We start from the raw sequence: 19,919 nt of genomic DNA, 5'->3' as shown, positions 1-19,919 counted from the left end.
ATTCAACGTTTTACAATAGATTGACAAATGTCTTTATTATACAAATATATAATTCGTTTCAATTCTTTTGTATGCTGCTCCAAAAAAGTTACATTAGAACATACAATAAGAATAATGGAAATTAGAAAAATCAGAACACAAAATGGAATAAAACTTATTCTTATTATCATTGAAATTAGATTCGTATTGTTTTGATATTCTTTCTCATTGGGCAAAAGCCTTCTCATTGGCAGATTACCAAGAACAATAATTGATAAAAAAAAAACTTAAAGACTTTTACAATAATTAAGTTACAGAAACAACAAGAATTTTTCAGATTCATTTCGTATACGCTCCGATGAGAAAAACTACGTTTCATTTATGCACAGTTAATGTCAAACACATTACACCTTTAACTTTCGTTGCAATCAACTGGCACGCGATTACAATCTTTTTTTGCGGTTAATAAACAAAATGATAAGAAGCGAGAAGCGACAGTCACTGTATAAGCGGGCTGACAGGCTGTAATTTGGCAAAGTTACCATTGCATCTGCTTCACTGAATTGTTCTACGTTCATGCCATCCATACATTGATTTTCCTGTGTACATGGAATTGGTTTTATATCCTGCTGATAATATTTATAGCAGATGAATTATGAGCTGGAGCGTACAAGATAACAGCAGCTTAGAGATAGTGCTCACAACGAATGGTTAGAATACACGCGACTTACGCCTACCCGAAATCTCTGGTACAAGTAGGCATTGCATGATAAGAACAAACTTTATAGAACAAATATACACTATTGAAAACTACTTTATCCTCAAAAAAATTATGAGTACTACAAGAACAAAAACAATCTACGTCATCATCTATGCAAGGAAACTTAGGCAGTTCGTCCCCGTCAACTCGGCGACAAGCAAATTCAATTCAAATGTGTTTTCAAAGCGTCGCGGTGTGACTCGACATTTATGCAGCGCTCATTAGCCGATGAAAGTAAAGCAAAATCTTGCCAACGTGCACGTACTAAAGCATAACACCGCAACTTTTTAACTTGATCCTCTGTTCTGTCTGCTTTCCATTAGAAACCGATTTATATAAAGAAGAAAATGTTGCAACGCAAAAGCTCTAACTAAAATAGTGAAGGTGTAGTAAATTTTTAAGCTTGGAGACGAAAAGGTGAACAGGTTTTCGTAACTAAAGCCACTTTAGCTCATTTGCTTGTGACGTAAAAATATGAACGAAAAAACAAGGATATATCGTATACGTGCTAACCAACATCTCTCTTCATATTATAGTCTATGTTGCCTTCCTTGCCATACCATAAACAACGCATTTACGTTTTGATAACTTAGATAGGGAATGAAACTATGTTTACGGATTTAAATCATTTCCTATGTGTAAGAATCGCGAAAACCTAAGACCGCAATAACTTTCGACATATTAAAGTCGTTTTTTTTTAAATACGCATATTACGTTGACTTTGCTTAACAATAAAACTGAGACTAAATAAGATATAAAAAAAACCGCTAAGAGGTGGTTGTAGATCTCGTTTTGCTGATTCCAGGTATGTTACACTTAATAACTCAATTTCGCTAAAAATGTCGATTTTTTTGTACAATAAGGCAAAATCAAAATACTTTGATTTAAACTTTCCCGATTTTCTCACATTATTTGATTTTTAATTCGGGACTTAATCACGTATAAAATATATTTTAATTACCTCGACGTTTGTCGAAGGGAAACGTCTCTTTCTTCGAATTCTTATACGCGATTAAGTCCCGAATCAAAAATCTAAATAAAAAACAAAATAGTTTTACAAATTCGTCACATTTAATGTCTAGAATGAAATGCTACTAGTAGCGCAAATAGAAATTAAAACTGGACAATCGTCAAACAGACTAAAAAAGTACATAACAACGCCATTCGGCAATTATCACTCGAGTATTTACAGTCTATTTAACTCAGTCGGAGCCGAAAAGAAAGTTACATGCTGCGTTAAACAGGAAAATTCGCCCAAATTACAGTTTAGTGCCGTTTTAGTCTGATTGCACGGATTCATCAGAAGCCGCATTGGGGACGCAGCCATGACACTGCTACTGTCCAATGACAATGACGGCGATATGCTCGGGAAAAGTGAAATCTGACAGTGTACAGTGTGTACAATCGATTGTAGTGCCTTTTTACATAGTGAAATAATTACCATCTTGTAATTAATCAAAATTAAGAAGCTGATAAATTATTTTAATATTTATTTTTGTACCATTGATCTGAATACTGAAAATTAAGCTTATAAACTGTACGAGGCAGTGGGTAGAGAAATAACCTAAAAGACATTTTAAGACATACAGCGATTTTTCAATACGTAGGAAATAATCATGAGGAAATGTGAGACCTTTAAAATCAATATCCAAAACCATAACACGGCCACAATATCACTATTTCGCAAATCCCTATAGTAGGTCCTTCAATACTGCATCAATATTAGTCGAATGGTGTTCCGGAGCTAACGGTTCGTGAAATGCCCCGAAATGACAGTTAATGACAAACGGCCAGATTAAAAAGTAATGACGAAATTGGCGGTCGTCATTGCAAATGACTGTGGACGTGCTCTATTGTGTTGAATTTTAACACTAACCAGGTATCACGTTTTATTAAAAAAATGCTTTTCATAAACGGTATAATAATGAGACGGTGCGGCGACCCACTTCGCGGCAAAATTGTAGCCACTTTCAAATGTTATGTGTACTGTACGATATATTTTATTTAAACAACGTTTAAGCGATATTGCTGTTATCTTTATTAATAACCTTTTGATATTGCTTTAAGAACATTTGATTCATAAGTTTAATTATTTATTGCCTAACAGTTCGCAGAAATGTATAAGGCTTCTCGAAAACTTATTCACTACAATCTCACCGTTTCGGTGGGTGACAAAGATTTGGTTGTAGTCGTATACAATGGAAACTAACACGAATAAAGTAACTTAGTACCTAAATATACGTAATGTCACGTTTAAGAACAGTGACAGCGGTATTAATCGAAATCAGTTCAAGAAACAATTTATTCTTCAATCTTTTCACAATATTTCTAAAATATACGTAGCAGATAAAAGCTTACGTTTAAAAAAATACCTAAAAACGAATTTTTGTTCAAAATTCTTGCATAATTATCAAATACAAAAAAAAAAAAAACAAATGGAGAAATCTTGTAAACAAAAAAGTAAAGCAAATTAGAATTTGCAAAATGAAACAAAGGTCCAACAGTGCGGTAGCGACAGCGGTGCAAACGCAGCTTTCACTGCTCCTCCATTAATCAATTCGCGTTAATCTAAACGAGAATAAAGCTTTAATTGACCCCTCTGCTATTTCATACTTTATTATTCTCAATACTATATTTGTAGTTGATTAATCTTACAAACAATCATATACATTATAATAATTTAATAGTCTATTGATATATAGTCGCCAAAAAAGAATTTCATCTCACGATATCTAATTGATTGATCACAATATTTAATTGAATTAGCCTACAAATCCTAACGAATAAGGATTAAATAACTTTTTATTTAATGATTCATATGGTGGCCCTAAATAATATTATCATCATCATCACCATCAGCTTACACGCATCCACTGCCAGACATAAGCCTCTCCCTGAGCACGCCAGCTATCCTGCTCCTGCGCCGCCTGCATCCTACCGCAAAATAATTTTAAAATTATTTTTGGAAATTGCCCCTTATATCATCAACAATAATTCTGAAGATTATGAACTAACAGTTTGTACCGCGTAACTCGTGACTGAGTGATCTTTTCGCTTTAAAATACTTTTAAGTGTACCTCTCGATAAATAGTAGGTAAGCAAGTGAAACCGATAATAGTTTTACACTTGTGGCGAATGACTTATTACGCATTAATTGCCCGTAACATGGCTATCGATCGCTGATTAATGTGCGTGCACAGCCTAAAGGCACTTATTCTGGATAACGCGCATATAAATTTTAATATTTTGGAATTTCTCTTCCATTACGGATATAATAGCCTCCACAAAGCACTAGAATAGGATCGTAAGAAGCATTATAAAATAGCAATAAAAGCTTCTGTTGAAGATTAAAGCTTTACTTAAAGCTTCCTTGTATGAATTTCTCATGCTTTATGAGAAAAACTTAAGAAACTTGTCACATTGGACCTGTGTCTAAAAAGGTAGAAGTTTACATTTTGAATTGATATTCAATTATTTTTATGTGAAATTACTTCACTAGTTTGTTGTAATTATTATTAAAGGTAAAAGTTACTAATAGATTCAAAAATAGATTTAAGAAATTGTGGAAAGTAAAAAGAGCAAGTATGGCATCATCTCCAACGGTCTGGTCAATATTATCAAAATTGTTTGTAGGGCCGAAGGAAATGGAGGATCTATGATGTTTGGAGGAAATGGAGGATGCTTACAAACATAGTCTGATCAAAGGTTTACTTTGCAGCCTCGCAACATACCACTAATGGCAGCCCAGAGCCGCACAGTATTAGCTGCGACAGTTGCAGTGCGACACATTATAAATATTATGTGAACTCATGTCGACCACACGTTCAACATTTCTGGAACACAAGTCTACAATCTCTCTATTTCTGACGATCGAAATGTTTTGATTTTCATTTCTAGTTGAAATACAATCTTAATTTGCCCGAAGTAATCTTGACAATCAAATTAATGAATCAGAATAGCAGTTATAACGGCGATGTCCTATGATGGATGTTCGCGCTGGGCCGGCAAATGAATGCAGATACATTTTCGCGAACGCTGAACGTGCAGAGTGTTAATGAGATTCTAACACGAACACTCAATTTGCGGAAGCGCTTCAGTTAATAACATAATTTATAGTAATTAATGAAGCCTTTACCCAGATATCTAACTCTAGTTCGTAATTAAGTTCAAGATATCCCATTGAAATATGTTTTGATTTGCTATGGTCGAATTCAAGATATAATTTGTTGAACATTTTGTTAATATGACAAGAAACTTAGTGTACAAGAAGTAATCGCAGAGTTTCTCTCAGCAAATCTATTAATATAAGAAACTTATTGGCTGCTATAATTGTTCACGATCAAGTAATAACTGCGGAGCGGCACTCGCGCGTATTTCGAGAAGCAATTTATATAATTTTCTATTCGTTCGATCTACAATAAGATACCATTCAAAGTGAACGTCTACGTGGAAGTCCGGCTAATGCCTATGCATTACTTTTTTTACGATCTCCGACAAAGGAAAAAATGGCCTCCCCGAATTGCTGGCATAACTAGTTACGCAATGAGCTCTTTCGTTTGTGCTGCGGGTGCGCCAGTACGCCGCCTCAGACGGCACCATGCGAACTCCGAAATGTCGACACAATCCAATGTTATCTGATTGATATACAATATAAATAATACATGTCCATGTTGCACTGCGGATGTATTCTCACGATATGTCGCATCCTGCAATCAGGTTAAAATAGGAACTGAATAGGCATACCATCTACATACAAAATTAATTTTATTCCAACAGGATAATCATCAGCATTGAAAATGTATTAAAGAATGCAAGTACTATTAAGATAATTCCCAAAAAAATGTTGGAAGATTAAGTGATAACTCCAGACAATGTTTATTCTTATATATCTTAGTGTTTTGCTCTAACGCCCTAAAAAGTACAATGATAACTAATTTTACCATGTCCGATATGTGCGACAACATGAATTTATTCAGTTAAAAAATAACATACAGTTTCCATTAATTAATATATATAACTTTTCTTGTTAACTAGTTATATTGTTTAAGGTTCAGTGAAAACAACAAATAAACTTTATTACATTATTTATTTAACATCAATATGTTTTACTATCATGATATTTATACTTTTTTTATGAAAATACTCCACTGGTTTGTTAATATTATTGATACCTACATTATATTGAGTTCTCAATAAAAGATCTGCAACAAGCACACAGTTTGCTGACTCGGTCTGTATTTCAGTTGGTAAACGCGGTGGCAGAGTGGCAATTGACCCTGGTTCGAGTCCAGTCAGATGGAAGGAATTTTTCTTTGTGTCGTCATTCAAGCATTCCTAAGGCTGCCAACAGATAGCCAGCACGTATGCAGTTAAATGCGTGACATTATCGATGTAACGTTTTTGTGTCTGAAACAACTTAATCTTTAGTAGTAACGGCAAAAGGTAACGATAACTTAAGGGTTTAATCAACTTAATGGTTAAACAATAACACGATTCGTGAAACTTTTCTCCACGAATCTCCTATCAATAGAATAATTCTTAAATATTTTCTATTTTTGTAATGGCACCTTCGTTTACATTTTTGATCGCAAATTCCTTACAGAGTTTGTAATTAAAATTGAGCATTTCGATAGTGATTTATTTCCTTAATAATAAGTCAGGGTTTGGAATTACAATAATGTCCTAAATATAGTGATAAGTTACACATTTCATCAACAACGTGGAGTTTAGTGTCGGTTATGACTGCATGCAGTTCTACATATTGATTTCACATACATTTCGTCTTAGCACCCTAATACATGCTAATACTATAGTATAGTTAAATCGCATATTAATAGGCAATTTATCTGTAATTTTTAAATATTTAATGTCGTAAATGTAAAAAAAGCATTTTGAAACATAAACCAAAAGTAGACCTTATAAAAACTAAGTCAAGTGTTGTTGATACTAGGGCTACTTAACGTCATGACCCGGACACAGACGGAAAGTGTGCGCACTTACGCTGGCTTTTACGTCGGAATAATAAAAATTTCGTAAGAAAATTAATTTGAATAAATTGACATTATCAATATTCTTCTTCTGATTTCTGTTATTAATTAGCAAATTACTAACATTCACAGACTATGCTTACTACTGCCAGGTGTTTACATTTATTGCAAGTTCATTTTGGATTCTGAATTTTGACGCTAATGATGATGTCGTTAAGAGACAACATTATTTATAAGTCATTTAAATTAATCAAATAGTTTCGTTCAAAGTTAGAGGTTCTTTAAATGATGCTCTTAGTGCGTAGTGGAGTGCACGAAAGGAGCCTCCCCGCACGACGTACCATGCCTTTCCTGTACATCTCATCTGGCGCAATCTGGGTAACAATCGGCGAGTATCGCTGATTGGCAAATCCTTACAACATGAAGGCAAGCATTGTATTGTATACCATCGACACGGTAGGTAGAAGAAAAAAAGTGTGTAAGCATTGCTATAATAACGTATTATAATAAAGTATTTAAATGTATTTACAACAAACTTATTGCCAAAGTAATAACAAAGAAGACTGCAATAGCGCAAACAAAATGCACTACAATTGGCAAATCCTTTCAACACGATGGCATGCATTGCATTGTATGACATCGACACGATAAACAGAAGAAGAAAAGTGTGTGAGCATTGCAGTAATAACGTAAGTATTAAATGTATTTACAACATAAACTTATTGCCAAAGTTATTACTTACGAAGAAGACTGCAATAGTGCAAACAAAATTCAAACTGCAGTATTTTTGATATTTTGAAATTATTTATATTATAGTACACGTTTTTGCTTTCACAATACTTAATTTCGAGTTTGTATTATTTAATGAAAAATTGCTGGTCATCTTTTAACTGTCTCCGTGGTCAAACGGTTACCATGGTCGATAGCCACGCAGAGGTCCCGGGTACAATTCCCGGGCCGGGAGATATATTTGTACGACAGACGGTTTATATTTATTTCTCTCGTGAGTTTGGGTGTTCTATGTGTATGTACATGACACGTGCGACACGGGTAGCTCTAGTACTATGAGTGTATGCGTTATGATTATTAGTATGTTTAAAAAAACACATAGAACCCGCCATTTGCAAAATCCGTAATTATTGTGTTGTGAAGCGATATTTATCATCACCAACCCATTTATACATCTCACTACTGGGCATGGATCTCCTCTCAGACGAGGTTTTAGGCCATAGTCCGCCACGCTGGCCCAAGGCGGGTCAGGTCATCCTTCTTCGACGTGCAGGTTTCATAACGATGTTTTCCTTCACCGAAAAGCTCCGCATATAAATTTCGAGAAACTTGGAGATACGAGTACGGATTCGAACCCACGGCCATTGCTTGGGAGGCGGTAGGTTAAATCATTACGCTACCACGGCTTTATTTATTTATATAAGAAATAAATTATCCTTGTATTAATTTCCTTGCAAACGTCGTGAAAAACATTGTATGTAGTATAAGGCGGTAACATATTACAAACCTCGAATCATTAAACTCTAATACCTCATTAGTCATTGCTTATTTACCGCCTTTGATATACAATTTACTATTGTGAACAATGTTATTCATACGTACATTAGCGCAGGTCAGTTTCTATTGCTCTTATCAACAATATACGCTTGTCATCTCTTCGCCGCCCGTCGGACTTGCCCTTTTTGTTATTACCACTGATGTAACACGTAATAGAAAACGTGCTATTATGAGTCTTCTACCACACAATGAAATCTTTCAATAGCGGCGAAGTAATTCGGAACTACCATTATCTTACACGGGGTTTGAAAAGTCGAAACCTCTTAATAATTGAACCATTAGACGTCTTCCGGTAGTCAGCATTAATTTTCATCAGATATCCTTATTTTTTATTATACATCGACTGTTTATTTCACAAATGATACTAGGTTTCCGATAAATATTATTTATTTTCTTATTTAAAAAAGCCGTGCTAACCTAATGATTTGATTTGTACGAATAAGTCTTAAGTATAGGGTTTTTCAACAAGAACTCTGTTTTGTAAATCAAAATATAAAAATAAATTTAGAAGACAATGATTCAAATTTTTATTGTATTAAAAAAAGTAAGGTTTGGCAATTATTAATGAAAAATGATATCTGACAAATGTTCACCACGACCACAAATATCAATTCTTTCATCAAAGTTTTTAATCACTTTTTCACAAAATGGCGGGTCTATTTCCTTAATCACTTCACGAATTTGGAGTTTTCAGGCTGCAATCAATTCAAATCAATTGTCATACGGAGCCAACTCCGTATGACAGTTTATGTAAGGTTCTTTGTTATGTTACCTCTTGTTTTGAAAATCGTTATAGTTTCTCATAAAAAACGCACTCGTAACAAAGTGATGCTATCAGTCACAAGTGCAACTGTCCCCGACAGAAAACAGCACCTAGACGTGGGAATGGCGCCCATTTCTCATGTAGTAATACATGATGCAATGCGATGACGTTGCATTCGTCCATCAATGGTTCTGTATCGTCAGAGTAGACTCTGTCTTTAACATAACCCCATAAAAAATAATCCAGCGATGTTTAATCACATGATCGAGCTGGCCACTTAACGGCTGAATTCCTTGAAATTATGCGATCGGTAAATTTGGTTTGCAATAAATTCATTGTTTAGGTGGCTGTGTGACTTGTGCCAATGGCGTTGGGCTGTTTTTTTCCGAAAATTCGGCTGGAAATGTAACCACATTTCCGGTCAATGGTTTACGCTGTCGAGAGATGTTAACAACTCAATTTTGGCCTATTGTCGATGATATGGATATCACTAACATGTGGTTTCAACAAGACGGTGCTACAAGTCACACAGCCACCGAAACAATGAATTTAATTCAAACCAAATTTACGGATCGCATAATTTCACGAAATTCAGCCGTTAAGTGGCCAGTTCGATCATGTGATTTAACACCGCTGGATTATTTTTTATAGGATTATGTTAAAGACAAAGTCTATACCGAGCCAATCGAACCGATGGCAGCCTTAAAGCTCAAAATTCATGAAGTGATTAACGAAATAGACTCACCATTTTGTCAAAAACTGATTAAAAACTTTGATGAAAGAATCGATATCTGTAACTGTGATCGTGGTGGACATTTATCAGATATCATTTTTCATTCGTAATTGCCAAACCTTACTTTTTTAATACAATAAAAATTTGAATCATTGTCATCTAAATATATTGTTTAATTTTGATTTACAAAACAAAGTTCTTGTTGAAAAATCTTTTAGAATAGGGTACTTCTCGAATAAAGTATTTTCAGAATGAGGCCTACCACCATCACTTTTACGACTATAGGTCATTGTGCAAATAGGTCCTATGTCAACTAATCCTACCTACTGCCTTTCAAGCAGAGGCTATGGGTTCGAATTCGTGAGTTTTTTGGAATTTATGTGCGAAATTTTATTTGAAATTTACTAAGAGCTTTTGCGTGAAGGAAAGCCTCGTGATGAAACCTAAATGTTGAAGAAGGTTCACAACCTTCGGAAAACGTGTGACGTCCCCAACCCGCATTGGTGGCGGACTATGGCCTCAAACCTCGCCTGAGAGGAAACCCGTGCCCAGCTGAGGAACGTATAAATGTGTTGATGATTATTATGATTATAATTAATTAACGTACGTAGGAATGTAAAGTTTTGATTGTTGTTAAGATAGTGGCTAAATGTGTACATATAAACAGGTGCGTTTAGGCACCTTAAAAGCGTTTGCGCCGGTTTGTATACGTTCTGATACCAAGACCTATACAAATCTACAAAGAAAACTCAGACCCACTTCGGATGTCGCTTATGTGCTAAGTCCGATTCGTATCCCAGAAAACGCGTATACACCTACGTATACACGCTTGTACACCTAGAGCTAACAAGACATTTCGGATTCGGAATTGATATGAATCAGACGTAGTGCGCAAATGCTCTAACACAGCGTTTCCCATTTGGTGGGTCACGACCCAGTACCCCGTCATCAAAATAAAATACCGGGTCGCAACATTCCCACCTTATTGAAATGGAATCAGACCTCAGGATAAAACTTTCGGCATTTTCCGCGAACTTGACTTCTAAATAGGCGATACCGAAATAATATTAGCAAAACATTTTTACTAACAATAAATGTGTATTATTTTACTTAAAGCTTGGGTTTAGAAGTATTGAGTGGGTCACGAAGAAACAGTATGAAAATTACCGGGCCATGGCAGTACAATGTTTGGGAAACACTGCTCTAACAGCTTACTTATAGGCATACAATCCATAGATACTCTATGATCGTATCGCCTTGCTTTCTCCATTAGAAAGATTTTTTTTTATAAAGCTTTTACACTACACTTTGGACTAAGTAACTAAATTCAGAATTCCGCATGCCGCAACCTATGTAACTGATTGAACGATGAATTACGTATAACATTTTTCGTTACATAATATTGTAATATCGGCTAACTTTGAGCGGACATGATTGAAATGCAAATTCGAGCCAGTGTGATGTTTAAGCAGCACTGATTTAAAATATTGCTGCAATGAGAATCAATTTTGATTTTTACTGACATAATAGTTCAATAGGAAGCCATAATATATTTTATAACTACTAGACTGTTGTTTTAAGGTTGGTGTTCTGTAAAATGTCTTCAAGTCGTGTTATCGAGCACTGCAGCTACCTCCAGTTTATTTTTACCTCACCCAACAACAACAATTAAAGATACCAATCCTTCTTATATATCTATATATATTGGTTAAGTTACATTTTCAGCCGAATAACTCATAGTGATCGTTTTGTAAATCAGAAATTGAAGTTGTGACTAGAAGCAACTTTTAAATGGTTTTTCTAAGGTATGGCAAAGTGTGTCATTCTTGCGCTTCTTGTGTTCACAATATACAAGAGCGTTTGATAAACGCGTTCGACTTTAAGGTTAAATGAAATCCTTTTTTATGTATAGTTTTAACGGCTTAGGCATAATTCCATACAGCCTGCACACAATTTTCTATTCTTCATCTTGGTTTTACTTTTTAGTTACGTTTCATTTTTTATATGACATTAAAAGAGGAAATGATGTAACTGTAAATAACTTCATAACTTTTTTCGTTTTCTATTAGAGGTGGATGGAGGCGGGGAATGTCTTCCTCTTCATAGACCTTCATGAGGCCATCTATAGAACTCCTTACTAAGCAACTGAAGTTAATTTTTAAAAACTGGCGCGCAAATAAAAAAGAAATAAAAAAATTACGTGAGATCGAGGTTTTTTTAAGATAGAGAAAACGGAATCTCTAGCATATCGTATCTCATTTGTAATCAGAACATCGGATTTTTGTACCGATTTGTATCAAATGAGGAAGTGATAGCTGAAACAGAGGCTTCAAGTTCGACAAAAAAAATGTTTCATTATGTTGAAGAATTTGGAATATCGCTAGTCAAGGGAGATTACGTAGAAAAATAAACTGTAAATACTATTTCAATTGTGAAAATCAAATAGATAAATAAATGAAATAATTAACAATTAGAAAAGCACCGGTTACTCTTATTTAAACGAACCGAGAGCTTTTCTATTACAACTCGATATTAATATTTTATGTTCTCTATAAAACCGCACCGATTGCTTTAAAAATTAAAGTCAACCATTATTAATGTAGTTTTCTAAAACCATTAGGCGAGTAGTGGAGTAGATTTATATCTAAATGTATTAAGTGAAACCATACCTCCAGAGTACCTGCGTTTAGCCAATCATATTCGAGATCTCGATTCTAGGTGATCCTTCTTAATGCATGAGTGCGCTTATATACTATGCCCTGTAGTACCTAATATAAATCAATATCATTGCTTACGTAACATACTATAGATCGAATGTTTTTTCCAAATGGGGGATTTTGGTTTAATCACCACGTTTAACAAAGAGAGTTAAGAAATTACCCGTAGACAAAAATCTGCATACGTTTATGCATAGCACCCTTCAAGGAATTGTAATTAAAAAGCCACTAACGTCTCTCTCGTCTCGAAATTTTTTACAAATATACGATAAGATTTTGTGACAATAAAAACAAATCTTATTACAGCATAAACACACTACATACGTACTGCTTGACTTATCAAGAATTATGAACGTATTAAATATGGTCCTTCCAATGGTCTCGTACTAAATGCTGCTAAATTTATTTTAATATTGTTCTCTGGTAGATCAATCCCGAGACCAACGTGCTTAGACAGTCCAATGCCCATAACTAACCACAGTAAGTCTTAGGATTCATTCTGGATGAAAATTTAACGTGGAAGCGTCATATAAATTCTATACGTGGTAGACTAAGTAGTGCGATTTATGCACAAAATAATCTCAGTACAGATTACTAAAAAAACCGACCTCAAAAGTATGTGGAATTACATATAATTACCAAGTTTTATTGAAATCGGTTACCGGAAAGTGCGCAAACCCGGATTCATCCCCTAGTTCGCCACTATACGGGACTTGACACAGGAGATTATAAAAATCGGCTCTCACTACTCAAAGTATATTGAGAGAGAAAAACGCCTAACGAATTAAAGAATAGCAAAACCAACCATTAAAATAATTGCTCGTTATACAAAAATTTAGGCGCTATTTATAAAAATGAATCTTCATGCGTGAACAGCCACCCAGAGGTGGATGATTTTCTTCAAAATGAAATAGAACCACTATGGAGGTACCATCTTTCCAACAAAAAAAGAATCATGAAAATCGGTTCACAAATACCGGAGTTATCGCGTAACATACATGCAAAAAACATACAGTCGAATTGAGAACCTCCTCCTTTTTTAAAGTCGGTTAAAAATTAAAACCTGTCGTTACAGATTCCAATGACAAACATATTTCGCAAATTTCCACTCCATAATGTCGTATGGTACCATTCTATGTGGTGACTCCACTGATTCTGACTGAAACATTTGATCATCGACTGAAAGACTTTTTGTTGGATAATGCGCATTATTCCACTGAAGAATATAGGGACATGATGCTGTGATAGACAATATGTTGTAATTTATTAGATTATTAGGTATAAATATTATTTTATAATATATTTGCTCGTAAAGTGGGTGAAATCACACCAATTTCAATATCGTAATGTATTTCAGTACGCACTTACGCGTTTTACATTACAAATATACAATATATAAATATATAACCCACAAGTGCGTTATTGTAATGTAAAACGCACGAGTTTTTTTAAATAAAGTAACATGCACGGTTTTTTAAGATGGTCCGTCTAAAAATGAACGATACTTTTTTAAATCTTTGCAGAGTTTTTATGTTAGAAAAGTGGTCAATATTTTATGAATAAAATTAACTTTGGGAGATAAAATATAGTAAATAAACATTTACAGTCAATTCGGGTAACTTTGAACATTTTTTGCGTTTTTCTAATAATTTCAAATTTAATTATGTTTCTTAACAATTACTTTATCAACTAATGAATAGTGTCCTATTAAGCCCTTTTTTCTTCTTATAGAAGGAATTTAGTCATTATTTAACAAAACTGTTCTAGATTTGCTCCAAAACTCACATTCAAAGTTGCCTTGAATTTTGGGTAACTTTGAATAAGATTAGCCTTCGATATGGAAACCGTATATTTTCTAGATATTTTACAGTTTGTGTAAGATTATACGACATATTCATATTTTTTAGATGTGAATCTCTCCAAATATTCCTGACAGTGCGTTCAAAAACGACATTTGACTTGGTATTGCCATTATAAAACGAGACGAACTAATTTAGTTGAAATGAAAAACTTGTTTTTTTTTTTTAGATTTTTTAATTAATGCGAATAAAAATGAAAATTTTCTGTTTAATAATAAATTCTACGCTTATTTAGCTATCAAACGAGATCAAAATGAATCACCTATAACAATTATTTTAGGCAAAGTAAATACATAACAAAAATCTATTCACCCCACTCCTTGAATAGAATGTCGTCATCAATATAAATACGGCCGCCTTTTCTAGATAGCTGTTGCTCTTTTATAATATTCACAATATCGGCTTTATTAACTTGACATGTCTCAACGTTAGAGGGCCAAGACCCACCTCCTAAAAAGCATTTTTGGAGCACTGAGACAGTAATTTCCAAAGGAGTAACTTTCAGAACTCTCCCTGGAAACAGACTACCCTCTTCTCTAAAAACACAGTCAAACACATTCAAAGTTACCCAAATTTCTCTGTTTGGTAACGTCGTCAAAATCTAATTCGTTTTACGCGTAAATACAAAACCAAATTAAATTATTGTTTAAAAAAGCGATATATAAACCTCTACTTAAGACTACAGATTTATATATTTAATTCCGATTCTAAAACTGAGCAACAAATTACACCAAACTACTTTCGCCAAGAAAATACCGCGAAAGTTTAAAAAAATACAATTTAACATTACTTTTGTCTTTCATAACTTTAGTTTAACAATTTTGTTCCGATTTACACAGTTTCAATACTAAAAATAAAAGATCGCCATACATAAAACAAATTTTTAAATCTTTTACGCAACTACGTTCAAAGTTACACCACGATTCAAAGTTACCCGAATTGACTGTAATTCTTTCATTTAATTAATTTTGACAATAAATTACAACCATTTATCTGTAACAAAAACACAAAAATATTAATTTACTTTATTAGTAATACTGGCTATTTTTATACCTTTGCCTAAAAAAAAACGTTGATGCATGGCTAATTTGTGGACAAGTAAAAATTATTTCGCGCGCTTTTTCTTTTCGCTGTATTGTTTTTATTTGAAAATGTCGTCAAGTAGTGATGAATTTATTAATTTGACACCGCCACAAGTCTTAAACTCAGCGAAAAAGGCTACTCTAAGCCTCTTAGCTGAAAAATCGACCGATAGATACTTACAAGCGTATCAAAATTTCATCATATGGAAAACAAGCAAAGATGCAAATTCATTTTCAGAAAATGTGTTTTTATCCTATTTCATGGAACTTTCTCAAAAATATAAGTCAAGCTCATTGTGGTGCTACTATTCAATGCTAAAAAGCACTATGAAAACAAACCATGGTATTGATATCAAGTCATACTCCAACTTGATAGCATTTCTAAAAAGACGCTCAGATTCAGATGGCCATGTAAGTAAAACGTCGAAAGTATTTTCGGCTGACAATATCAAGAAGTTGCTAAAAGAAGCTCCGGATTGGCGATATTTGGCATCAAAGATCAGTTGAAACTAAATTATTGTTATTAATTTCTTTCACTTTCGTATTTCTTTACAATATAGGTGTTTATACGTTCTTTTTATCTCTTTCCGGTTGTATTAATATTCGGTATAAATGGTGCATGTAGACGTCAAGAGTTGGCAAACATAACAACTAATGATGTCGAGAACCATGGGCGGGTTCTTCTTGTCCAGGTCAAAAACACAAAAAATAAAATTCCAAGGTCGTTCACAATACAGGGGCCTTTTTACGACGTAGTGAAGAAATACGAAGCGCTTCGTTCAACAAAAGCTAATTCCAACAGATTTTTTCAAAATTACCAAAATGGAAAATGCACTAACCAACCCATTGGCATTAATAAATTGGGAGCAATGCCGAAAGAAATTGCCACTTTCTTAAATTTGCCTCAAGCACATGAATACACAGGGCACAGTTTCAGAAGGTCCTCGGCTACATTGCTCGCCGATTCAGGTGCGGACTTATTGACACTAAAACGCCACGGAGGATGGCGCTCAAGCAATGTAGCCGAAGGATACATAAAAGACTCGATAAGAAATACAGAAGAAATTAGCTCTCACATTACAAGGAACATAAATTTGGAGTCAAGTGTTGACTTTCAACCATCTACGAGCACACACGCGTACATTCCACCATCGTTGCCGCAGCCGCAACCGCCTCCGCCGCCGTCACCGACTGCAGAACTCCTTGGTCTCGTTTCTCCTACTTTCACTCAAGAAAGTGAGAGAGAGACTGGGGAGATTGTAACTAATAATAAAAACTTGACAACATTAAAAATGTCAACTGGCAACGTAACAATCACTTTTAAAAATTGTTCAAATTTCTATAACCTCTTTAACAAAAAGCTTGCTTTAAAGTCAGAGTCTTATTTATTTCCTCGCAAATATGTTATAAAACCTCGTATGACATATGTGCGCTTTGAAAATTACCACACTTATATCATAATGTACTATTACAGAAATGAACAAATTTCAATAAACTTAACGCATACAATCATTATATTGACATAATTATTATTATATCATTTAAATGTGTTCCTAGATTATTCACATAACTACATTAACTATGTTAAAATTACGTAGTACAAAACTTGTACTGGATATTTGTAATTTTTTGAAATGTAACATTTATTACTATTTGTAACGATTCTTGTAATACTATATATTGTATATAATAATGTAAAGTTTACAAGATAATAAATAAATCTATAGCTAAATATAGCCTGCAATTTATAGAAATTGTATGAGCAAAATAATAACATTGTTTTCGTATTTAACGTATCTGTAAGCCTTATGGTTTGGTATGTTGTAACTATATACTAAATCTATGGTTGTAACAAGCTGGTGTTCGCAACTCGATGTCTATGCGCCTATTTTGCCTGTGGATTGTTGTGTGAGTGTTGGTAAGCCTTATTACCTACTTATTCCGCTGGCTCAGTGAGCCGAAGTGGTTCTTGGCCTTCGACATGAGTTGGCGTCAGGGCGCCCTGTCTTGTGCGATCTCCTCTCAGTTATCTGCGTGCAGGGCGGGAGACCTTCCTGCATTTCGTCTTTCGTCGGTAATTGGGCCGACCAACCGGTTGTCGACCACTAGTATGTCTCATGTAGGCTCTTTTCACCGCCCAATGAGCTGGCATCCTTTCGAGATGTCTGAGCCAACGGAGTCCAGCCTTATTAAATAAATAAATAAATAATATATGTTTATATTTAACTCTAAAAAGCGTTTGTCGCCATCAAACGAGGAACATATGAGGATATTCCAAAAATTCACACAAAGCGTTTCGCTTCCAAATTTATATGGCAAACGGCTATGGAGTGGAATTCCCTTCCTGCAGAGTTGTTCCCTTAACGTTATAACATAAACTTTTCAAGGCAAGAGTGAACAGGCATTATTCAGGTGAGCATGATCCATCGTCGACTTCATCGTCACTTTCCATCAGGTGAGATGGAAGTTGCACTTATTTTTTTAATAAAAAAAAACATATTTACAAAGGTTCTAAGCTGTAGACCATCTTCCGTGAAAGGTTTTCTCTAGCTCTGTCTATCATTGGTATTCTATGGAATACCTTCATTAATTTCTCTTACAGTACCTCAAGTCGCAGAGAACTATGTTGGTTACAGTTGTTGGTGAAACTTGGCGTATTTTTCTCAAGCGTAATGCGGTCAGAGAAACACTAGTCTCGTCATATTTAACGAACATATCTCTCGACGCGTAACGACCATTCCAGTGATAATTTATAATTTATAATGAATTATGACAATAATACTAAACTGAAAATACTATTCATATTGTCGTTTTTGTTTATTTAGGTGGTATAATTATTATAGTACATATTATTTACTCACCACTTGACAAAGAAAAAAAATGTAAGGACTTCCATCTCAAATCGGAGAACCATAAAATTTTCAACGAGTAGTCTAACTACTAGGATAGTGGCGGGCCAAAGATTATTCGTCAACTATAGAAATTATTCCGTTAAAAATAGCTCTGCTCCGAAAAGAAGACTTTCCAAAAATACTAACTTTTGGTTTTTCGCATGTGAATTCTCTCAATAGAATTACGAAAACTGAGCTCCTAATCATTGGCAGTTTACATTAATCAGTTCGGAATTGGATGACCTGACTTTACGATGGTAGTATCTATAGTATGTATTATTCTAATTCCTCTTTACGGTAGATTCGTAGCCTTGCTTACAAACGCAAGAGTAAAAAGTTACGTTTATGGGATTCGGATGTGAGAAAGGAAATCAGTGCATTCTAATAATGCAGCGCGAGAGCAATTTCCAAGCTTCCCGTAGTTAATGTTGTGATATGAGGCCGCAACTAGCGCTTACATCCTTTTGGAGTTTATTTTTAAATTACACTTTTTCTTTGATAAGCATTTTATCTGCTTGCGGAACAATACACGCTGACTTGGCTAAAATAAATTATTTCATTAAACGACAATTAGTTTCAGAAATGAAATTATTTCTTCGGATCTAAAACGCGTATATTAGTTTTCTCAAACAAACTAACGTTTCGAGCCCTTTACAGGGCCCATCAGGACTGAATGTCAGCCGCAGTGTGCGTCTTCCAGAAAAAGTGGAAAGAGATGGAAGAGAGTAATCGCATGCCTAAACCCGAAAAACCAAATCAGAGCCTTCCAGCTAACGTTGAACATCATGGTCAAACTTTGTGAGCGCATTCTCTACGCCCGCCCCAACTTAGGTTCGAAATTTTCATCAGGGAGGAGCTAAAGAGCCCGTGTGCGAGGGTGGTCACTTCTAATTTAAGTGGTCGACCGTTAGAATTCCTGTGTTCTATGTCGTGTATGTACACTTGTAATGATGAAAGAAAGTAAAAAAAAAAGGATCACAAGCCTTGAAACATGTGTGACTTCCAGCGTGAAAACGTGGCGGACTGAGGCTTAAGCCATCTCTTTAGAGGAGCCTCGTACCCAGCATTTAATATTTTGGATTGACGATGACTCGTTCAGGAGAAGCACTGCATAGTGGAACATGTTATTTAATAACTTCAACTTCGCTTCAACTGCAAACCACATCGCAACACACATTTTATACGAATTTGCATGTTTTTTAGTCTCAATATCATAGCACGTTGGAATTGATGAAAACTTTTTTCCTTCATAATTAACAATTTATTATTATGTACAAGATACAAGGGGCAAATCCTAGTAGAAATATGGTCCCTGAGACGCTATACCCAAAATATCGGAAGCGTGAAATTGAAATCACAGACACATGGGACTTGTCAACTTATGTCTCAGGGTGACGGAGGCAATAGCTGTGTCCCTCAAATCTCTGCGATTTAAAGCTCAGAGTGGCACTGCAACTGCCATGGACATGCGTGCCGCTTACCACCAGGCGCACAACTTGTTCATCCCGATACTTTGTATTATAAAAAAAAGTTGCTTCTTTTATATAGCTGTGCTTATATGTTGTACAAGACACCTGCCAGC

The 19,919-nt window shown here is 34.8% G+C and overlaps 1 long non-coding RNA gene across 3 annotated transcripts in view; it reads right to left on the bottom strand.

The window, feature by feature from the left end:
- Positions 1–5,854: 5,854 nt before the first annotated feature.
- The window catches only part of LOC113228338, a 55,215-nt gene continuing 41,150 nt past the window's right edge, over positions 5,855–19,919 (bottom strand). For 2 of the 3 annotated variants that reach the window (XR_003310299.1, XR_003310300.1), the window contains one exon: positions 5,855–6,145. This is a non-coding gene — a long non-coding RNA (uncharacterized LOC113228338). Of the gene's footprint in view, positions 6,155–19,919 lie in introns of all 3 variants that reach the window. The other variant, XR_003310298.1, reaches the window with a different exon arrangement.

The sequence above is a fragment of the Hyposmocoma kahamanoa genome, unplaced genomic scaffold, assembly GCF_003589595.1.
Source record: "Hyposmocoma kahamanoa isolate Upper Pololo Valley unplaced genomic scaffold, ASM358959v1 100021, whole genome shotgun sequence".
NCBI classification, from domain to species: domain Eukaryota; kingdom Metazoa; phylum Arthropoda; class Insecta; order Lepidoptera; family Cosmopterigidae; genus Hyposmocoma; species Hyposmocoma kahamanoa.
This window is presented reverse-complemented; position numbering and strand designations above follow the sequence as displayed.